We start from the raw sequence: 7,514 nt of genomic DNA, 5'->3' as shown, positions 1-7,514 counted from the left end.
CAGTGCTAGGTGCGTGGCTGCTGTTTTCAATTGTGAGGTCACTTGTGGCTCAGTGCCTGCTAGGCCAGTGCTCGGTGCGTGGCTGCTGTTTTCAATTGTGAGGTCTGTGGTGGCTCAGTGCCTGCTAGGCCAGTGCTCGGTGTGTGGCTGAGGTTTTCAGTTGTGAGGTCACTTGTGGCTCAGTGCCTGCTAGGCCAGTGCTAGGTGCGTGGCTGCTGTTTGTGGTTGTGAGGTCAGTGGTGGCTCAGTGCCTGCTAGGCCAGTGCTAGGTGCGTGGCTGCTGTTTGTGGTTGTGAGGTCACTTGTGGCTCAGTGCCTGCTAGGCCAGTGCTAGGTGCGTGGCTGCTGTTTTCAATTGTGAGGTCACTTGTGGCTCAGTGCCTCCTAGGCCAGTGCTAGGTGCGTGGCTGCTGTTTGTGGTTGTGAGGTCAGTGGTGGCTCAGTGCCTGCTAGGCCAGTGCTAGGTGCGTGGCTGCTGTTTTCAATTGTGAGGTCAGTGGTGGCTCAGTGCCTGCTAGGCCAGTGCTAGGTGCGTGGCTGCTGTTTGTGCTTGTGAGGTCAGTGGTGGCTCAGTGCCTGCTAGGCCAGTGCTAGGTGCGTGGCTGCTGTTTGTGTTTGTGAGTTCAGTGGTGGCTCAGTGCCTTCTAGGCCAGTGCTAGGTGCGTGTGTGCTGTTTTCAATTGTGAGGTCAGTGGTGGCTCAGTGCCTGCTAGGCCAGTGCTAGGTGCGTGGCTGCTGTTTTCGATTGTGAGGTCAGTGGTGGCTCAGTGCCTGCTAGGCCAGTGCTGGGTGCGTGGCTGCTGTTTTCAATTGTGAGGTCACTTGTGGCTCAGTGCCTGACAGACCAGTGCTAGGTGCGTGGGTGCTGTTTGTGGTTGTGAGGTCAGTGGTGGCTCAGTGCCTGCTAGGCCAGTGCTAGGTGCGTGGGTGCTGTTTGTGGTTGTGAGGTCAGTGGTGGCTCAGTGCCTGCTAGGCCAGTGCTAGGTGCGTGGGTGCTGTTTGTGGTTGTGAGGTCAGTGGTGGCTCAGTGCCTGCTAGGCCAGTGCTAGGTGCGTGGCTACTGTTTTCAGTTGTGAGGTCAGTGGTGGCTCAGTGCCTGCTAGGCCAGTGCCAGGTGCGTGGGTGCTGTTTGTGGTTGTGAGGTCAGTGGTGGCTCAGTGCCTGCTAGGCCAGGGCTAGGTGCGTGTGTGCTGTTTTCAGTTTTGAGGTCAGTGGTGGCTCAGTGCCTGCTAGGCCAGTGCTAGGTGCGTGGCTGCTGTTTCAATTGTGAGGTCACTTGTGGCTCCGTGCCTGCTAGGTCAGTGCTAGGTGCGTGGCTCCTGTTTTCAATTGTGAGGTCACTTGTGGCTCAGTGCCTGCTAGGCCAGTGCTAGGTGCGTGTGTGCTGTTTTCAATTGTGAGGTCAGTGGTGGCTCAGTGCCTGCTAGGCCAGTGCTAGGTGCGTGGGTGCTGTTTGTGGTTGTGAGGTCAGTGGTGGCTCAGTGCCTGCTAGGACAGTGCTAGGTGCGTGGCTGATGTTTTCAATTGTGAGGTCACTTGTGGCTCAGTGCCTGCTAGGCCAGTGCTAGGTGCGTGGCTGCTGTTTTCAATTGTGAGGTCACTTGTGGCTCAGTGCCTGCTAGGCCAGTGCTAGGTGCGTGTGTGCTGTTTTCAATTGTGAGGTCAGTGGTGGCTCAGTGCCTGCTAGGCCAGTGCTAGGTGCGTGGGTGCTGTTTGTGGTTGTGAGGTCAGTGGTGGCTCAGTGCCTGCTACTCAGTGCTCGGTGCGTGGGTGCTGTTTTCAATTGTGAGGTCAGTGGTGGCTCAGTGCCTGCTAGGCCAGTTCTGGGTGCGTGGCTGCTGTTTTTAATTGTGAGGTCACTTGTGGCTCAGTGCCTGCTAGGCCAGTGCTAGGTGCGTGGCTGCTGTTTGTGGTTGTGAGGTCAGTGGTGGCTCAGTGCCTGCTAGGCCAGTGCTAGGTGCGTGGCTGCTGTTTTCAATTGTGAGGTCACTTGTGGCTCAGTGCCTGCTAGGCCAGTGCTCGGTGCGTGGGTGCTGTTTTTAATTGTGAGGTCAGTGGTGGCTCAGTGCCTGCTAGGCCAGTGCTAGGTGCGTGGCTGCTGTTTGTGGTTGTGAGGTCAGTGGTGGCTCAGTGCCTGCTAGGCCAGTGCTAGATGCGTGGCTGCTGTTTGTGCTTGTGAGGTCAGTGGTGGCTCAGTGCCTGCTAGGCCAGTGCTAGGTGCGTGGCTGCTGTTTGTGGTTGTGAGGTCAGTGGTGGCTCAGTGCCTGCTAGGCCAGTGCTAGGTGCGTGGCTGCTGTTTTCAATTGTGAGGTCAGTGGTGGCGCAGTGCATGCTAGGCCAGTGCTAGGTGCGTGGCTGCTGTTTGTGTTTGTGAGGTCAGTGGTGGCTCAGTGCCTGCTAGGCCAGTGCTAGGTGCGTGGGTGCTGTTTTTAATTGTGAGGTCAGTGGTGGCTCAGTGCCTGCTAGGCCAGTGCTAGGTGCGTTGGTGCTGTTTGTGGTTGTGAGGTCAGTGGTGGCTCAGTGCCTGCTAGGCCAGTGCTAGGTGCGTGGCTGCTGTTTTCAATTGTGAGGTCAGTGGTGGCTCAGTGCCTGCTAGGCCAGTGCTAGGTGCGTGGCTGCTGTTTTCAATTGTGAGGTCAGTGGTGGCTCAGTGCCTGCTAGGCCAGTGCTAGGTGCGTGGCTGCTGTTTGTGTTTGTGAGATCAGTGGTGGCTCAGTGCCTGCTAGGCCAGTGCTAGGTGCGTGGGTGCTGTTTGTGGTTCTGTGGTCAGTGGTGGCTCAGTGCCTGCTAGGCCAGTGCTAGGTGCGTGGCTACTGTTTTCAGTTGTGAGGTCAGTGGTGGCTCAGTGCCTGCTAGGCCAGTGCCAGGTGCGTGGGTGCTGTTTGTGGTTGTGAGGTCAGTGGTGGCTCAGTGCCTGCTAGGCCAGGGCTAGGTGCGTGTGTGCTGTTTTCAGTTTTGAGGTCAGTGGTGGCTCAGTGCCTGCTAGGCCAGTGCTAGGTGCGTGGCTGCTGTTTCAATTGTGAGGTCACTTGTGGCTCCGTGCCTGCTAGGTCAGTGCTAGGTGCGTGGCTCCTGTTTTCAATTGTGAGGTCACTTGTGGCTCAGTGCCTGCTAGGCCAGTGCTAGGTGCGTGGCTGCTGTTTGTGCTTGTGAGGTCAGTGGTGGCTCAGTGCCTGCTAGGCCAGTGCTAGGTGCGTGGCTGCTGTTTGTGGTTGTGAGGTCAGTGGTGGCTCAGTGCCTGCTAGGCCAGTGCTAAGTGCGTGGCTGCTGTTTGTGGTTGTGAGGTCAGTGGTGGCTCAGTGCCTGCTAGGCCAGTGCTAGGTGCGTGGCTGCTGTTTGTGGTTGTGAGGTCTCTTGTGGCTCAGTGCCTGCTAGGCCAGTGCTAGGTGCGTGGCTGCTGTTTGTGGTTGTGAGGTCAGTAGTGGCTCAGTGCCTGATAGGCCAGTGCTAGGTGCGTGGCTGCTCTTTGTGGTTGTGAGGTCAGTGGTGGCTCAGTGCCTGCTAGGCCAGTGCTGGGTGCGTGGCTGCTGTTTTCAATTGTGAGGTCACTTGTGGCTCAGTGCCTGCTAGGCCAGTGCTAGGTGCGTGGCTGCTGTTTTCAATTGTGAGGTCACTTGTGGCTCAGTGCCTGCTAGGCCAGTGCTAGGTGCGTGGCTGCTGTTTGTGCTTGTGAGGTCAGTGGTGGCTCAGTGCCTGCTAGGCCAGTGCTAGGTGCGTGGCTGCTGTTTTCAATTGTGAGCTCAGTGGTGGCTCAGTGCCTGCTAGGCCAGTGCTAGGTGCGTGGCTGCTGTTTGTGGTTGCGACGTCAGTGGTGGCTCAGTGCCTGCTAGGCCAGTGCTAGGTGCATGGCTGCTGTTTTCAATTGTGAGGTCAGTGGTGGCGCAGTGCCTGCTAGGCCAGTGCTAGGTGCGTGGCTGCTGTTTTCAATTGTGAGGTCAGTGGTGGCTCAGTGCCTGCTAGGCCAGTGCTAGGTGCGTGTGTGCTGTTTTCAATTGTGAGGTCAGTGGTGGCTCAGTGCCTGCTAGGCCAGTGCTAGGTGCGTGGGTGCTGTTTGTGGTTGTGAGGTCAGTGGTGGCTCAGTGCCTGCTACTCAGTGCTCGGTGCGTGGGTGCTGTTTTCAATTGTGAGGTCAGTGGTGGCTCAGTGCCTGCTAGGCCAGTGCTAGGTGCGTGGGTGCTGTTTGTGGCTGTGAGCTCAGTGGTGGCTCAGTGCCTGCTAGGCCAGTTCTGGGTGCGTGGCTGCTGTTTTCAATTGTGAGGTCAGTGGTGGCTCAGTGCCTGCTAGGCCAGTGCTAGGTGCGTGGCTGCTGTTTGTGGTTGTGAGGTCAGTGGTGGCTCAGTGCCTGCTAGGCCAGTGCTAGGTGCGTGGCTGCTGTTTTCAATTGTGAGGTCACTTGTGGCTCAGTGCCTGCTAGGCCAGTGCTAGGTGCGTGGGTGCTGTTTTCAATTGTGAGGTCAGTGGTGGCTCAGTGCCTGCTAGGCCAGTGCTAGGTGCGTGGCTGCTGTTTGTGGTTGTGAGGTCAGTGGTGGCTCAGTGCCTGCTAGGCCAGTGCTAGATGCGTGGCTGCTGTTTGTGCTTGTGAGGTCAGTGGTGGCTCAGTGCCTGCTAGGCCAGTGCTAGGTGCGTGGCTGCTGTTTGTGGTTGTGAGGTCAGTAGTGGCTCAGTGCCTGCTAGGCCAGTTCTGGGTGCGTGGCTGCTGTTTTTAATTGTGAGGTCAGTGGTGGCTCAGTGCCTGCTAGGCCAGTGCTAGGTGCGTGGGTGCTGTTTGTGGTTGTGAGGTCAGTGGTGGCTCAGTGCCTGCTAGGCCAGTGCTAGATGCGTGGCTGCTGTTTGTGCTTGTGAGGTCAGTGGTGGCTCAGTGCCTGCTAGGCCAGTGCTAGGTGCGTGGCTGCTGTTTTCAATTGTGAGGTCAGTGGTGGCTCAGTGCCTGCTAGGCCAGTGCTAGGTGCGTGGCTGCTGTTTTCAATTGTGAGGTCAGTGGTGGCGCAGTGCCTGCTAGGCCAGTGCTAGGTGCGTGGCTGCTGTTTGTGTTTGTGAGGTCAGTGGTGGCTCAGTGCCTGCTAGGCCAGTGCTAGGTGCGTGGGTGCTGTTTTCAATTGTGAGGTCAGTGGTGGCTCAGTGCCTGCTAGGCCAGTGCTAGGTGCGTTGGTGCTGTTTGTGGTTGTGAGGTCAGTGGTGGCTCAGTGCCTGCTAGGCCAGTGCTAGGTGCGTGGCTGCTGTTTTCAATTGTGAGGTCAGTGGTGGCTCAGTGCCTGCTAGGCCAGTGCTAGGTGCGTGGCTGCTGTTTTCAATTGTGAGGTCAGTGGTGGCTCAGTGCCTGCTAGGCCAGTGCTAGGTGCGTGGCTGCTGTTTGTGTTTGTGAGATCAGTGGTGGCTCAGTGCCTGCTAGGCCAGTGCTAGGTGCGTGGGTGCTGTTTTCAATTGTGAGGTCACTTGTGGCTCAGTGCCTGCTAGGCCATTGCTAGGTGCGTGGGTGCTGTTTGTGCTTGTGAGGTCAGTGGTGGCTCAGTGCCTGCTAGGCCAGTGCTAGGTGCGTGGCTGCTGTTTTCAATTGTGAGGTCACTTGTGGCTCAGTGCCTGCTAGGCCAGTGCTAGGTGCATGGCTGCTGTTTTCAATTGTGAGGTCACTTGTGGCTCAGTGCCTGCTAGGCCAGTGCTCGGTGCGTGGGTGCTGTTTTCAATTGTGAGGTCAGTGGTGGCTCAGTGCCTGCTAGGCCAGTGCTAGGTGCGTGGCTGCTGTTTGTGGTTGTGAGGTCAGTGGTGGCTCAGTGCCTGCTAGGCCAGTGCTAGGTGCATGGCTGCTGTTTGTGGTTGTGAGGTCACTTGTGGCTCAGTGCCTGCTAGGCCAGTGCTAGGTGCGTGGCTGCTGTTTTCAATTGTGAGGTCACTTGTGGCTCAGTGCCTGCTAGGCCAGTGCTAGGTGCGTGGCTGCTGTTTGTGCTTGTTAGGTCAGTGGTGGCTCAGTGCCTACTAGGCCAGTGCTAGGTGCGTGGCTGCTGTTTTCAATTGTGAGGTCAGTGGTGGCTCAGTGCCTGCTAGGCCAGTGCTGGGTGCGTGGCTCCTGTTTTCAATTGTGAGGTCACTTGTGGCTCAGTGCCTGCTAGGCCAGTGCTAGGTGCGTGGCTGCTGTTTGTGCTTGTGAGGTCAGTGGTGGCTCAGTGCCTGCTAGGCCAGTGCTTGGTGCGTGGCTGCTGTTTGTGCTTGTGAGGTCAGTGGTAGCTCAGTGCCTGCTAGGCCAGTGCTAGGTGCGTGGCTGCTGTTTTCAATTGTGAGGTCAGTGGTGGCTCAGTGCCTGCTAGGCCAGTGCTAGGTGCGTGGCTGCTGTTTTCAATTGTGAGGTCAGTGGTGGCTCAGTGCCTGCTAGGCCAGTGCTAGGTGCGTGGCTGCTGTTTGTGGTTGTGAGGTCAGTGGTGGCTCAGTGCCTGCTAGGCCAGTGCTAGGTGCATGGCTGCTGTTTTCAATTGTGAGGTCAGTGGTGGCGCAGTGCCTGCTAGGCCAGTGCTAGGTGCGTGGCTGCTGTTTTCAATTGTGAGGTCACTTGTGGCTCAGTGCCTGCTAGGCCAGTGCTCGGTGCGTGGGTGCTGTTTTCAATTGTGAGGTCAGTGGTGGCTCACGGCCTGCTAGGCCAGTGCTAGATGCGTGGCTGCTGTTTTCAATTGTGAGGGCAGTGGTGGCTCAGTGCCTGCTAGGCCAGTGCTAGGTGCGTGGCTGCTGTTTGTGGTTGTGAGGTCAGTGGTGGCTCAGTGCCTGCTAGGCCAGTGCTCGTTGCGCGGCTGCTGTTTTCAAATGTGAGGTCAGTGGTGGCTCAGTGCCTGCTAGGCCAGTGCTAGGTGCGTGGCTGATGTTTTCAATTGTGAGGTCACTTGTGGCTCAGGGCCTGCTAGGCCAGTGCTAGGTGCATGGCTGCTGTTTTCAATTGTGAGGTCACTTGTGGCTCAGTGCCTGCTAGGCCAGTGCTCGGTGCGTGGCTGCTGTTTTCAATTGTGAGGTCACTTGTGGCTCAGTGCCTGCTAGGCCAGTGCTAGGTGCGTGGCTGCTGTTTGTGGTTGTGAGGTCAGTGGTGGCTCAGTGCCTGCTAGGCCAGTGCTAGGTGCGTGGCTGCTGTTTTCAATTGTGAGGTCACTTGTGGCTCAGTGCCTGCTAGGCCAGTGCTAGGTGCGTGGCTGCTGTTTTCAATTGTGAGGTCACTTGTGGCTCAGTGCCTGCTAGGCCAGTGCTAGGTGCATGGCTGCTGTTTGTGGTTGTGAGGTCACTTGTGGCTCAGTGCCTGCTAGGCCAGTGCTAGGTGCGTGGCTGCTGTTTTCAATTGTGAGGTCACTTGTGGCTCAGTGCCTGCTAGGCCAGTGCTAGGTGCGTGGCTGCTGTTTGTGCTTGTTAGGTCAGTGGTGTCTCAGTGCCTACTAGGCCAGTGCTAGGTGCGTGGCTGCTGTTTTCAATTGTGAGGTCAGTGGTGGCTCAGTGCCTGCTAGGCCAGTGCTGGGTGCGTGGCTGCTGTTTTCAATTGTGAGGACAGT

This window comes from Apteryx mantelli, chromosome 11 (assembly GCF_036417845.1).
Source record: "Apteryx mantelli isolate bAptMan1 chromosome 11, bAptMan1.hap1, whole genome shotgun sequence".
Lineage (NCBI taxonomy): Eukaryota > Metazoa > Chordata > Aves > Apterygiformes > Apterygidae > Apteryx > Apteryx mantelli.
The sequence above is the reverse complement of the archived record's forward strand: the minus strand, read 5'-3'. Positions refer to the sequence as shown.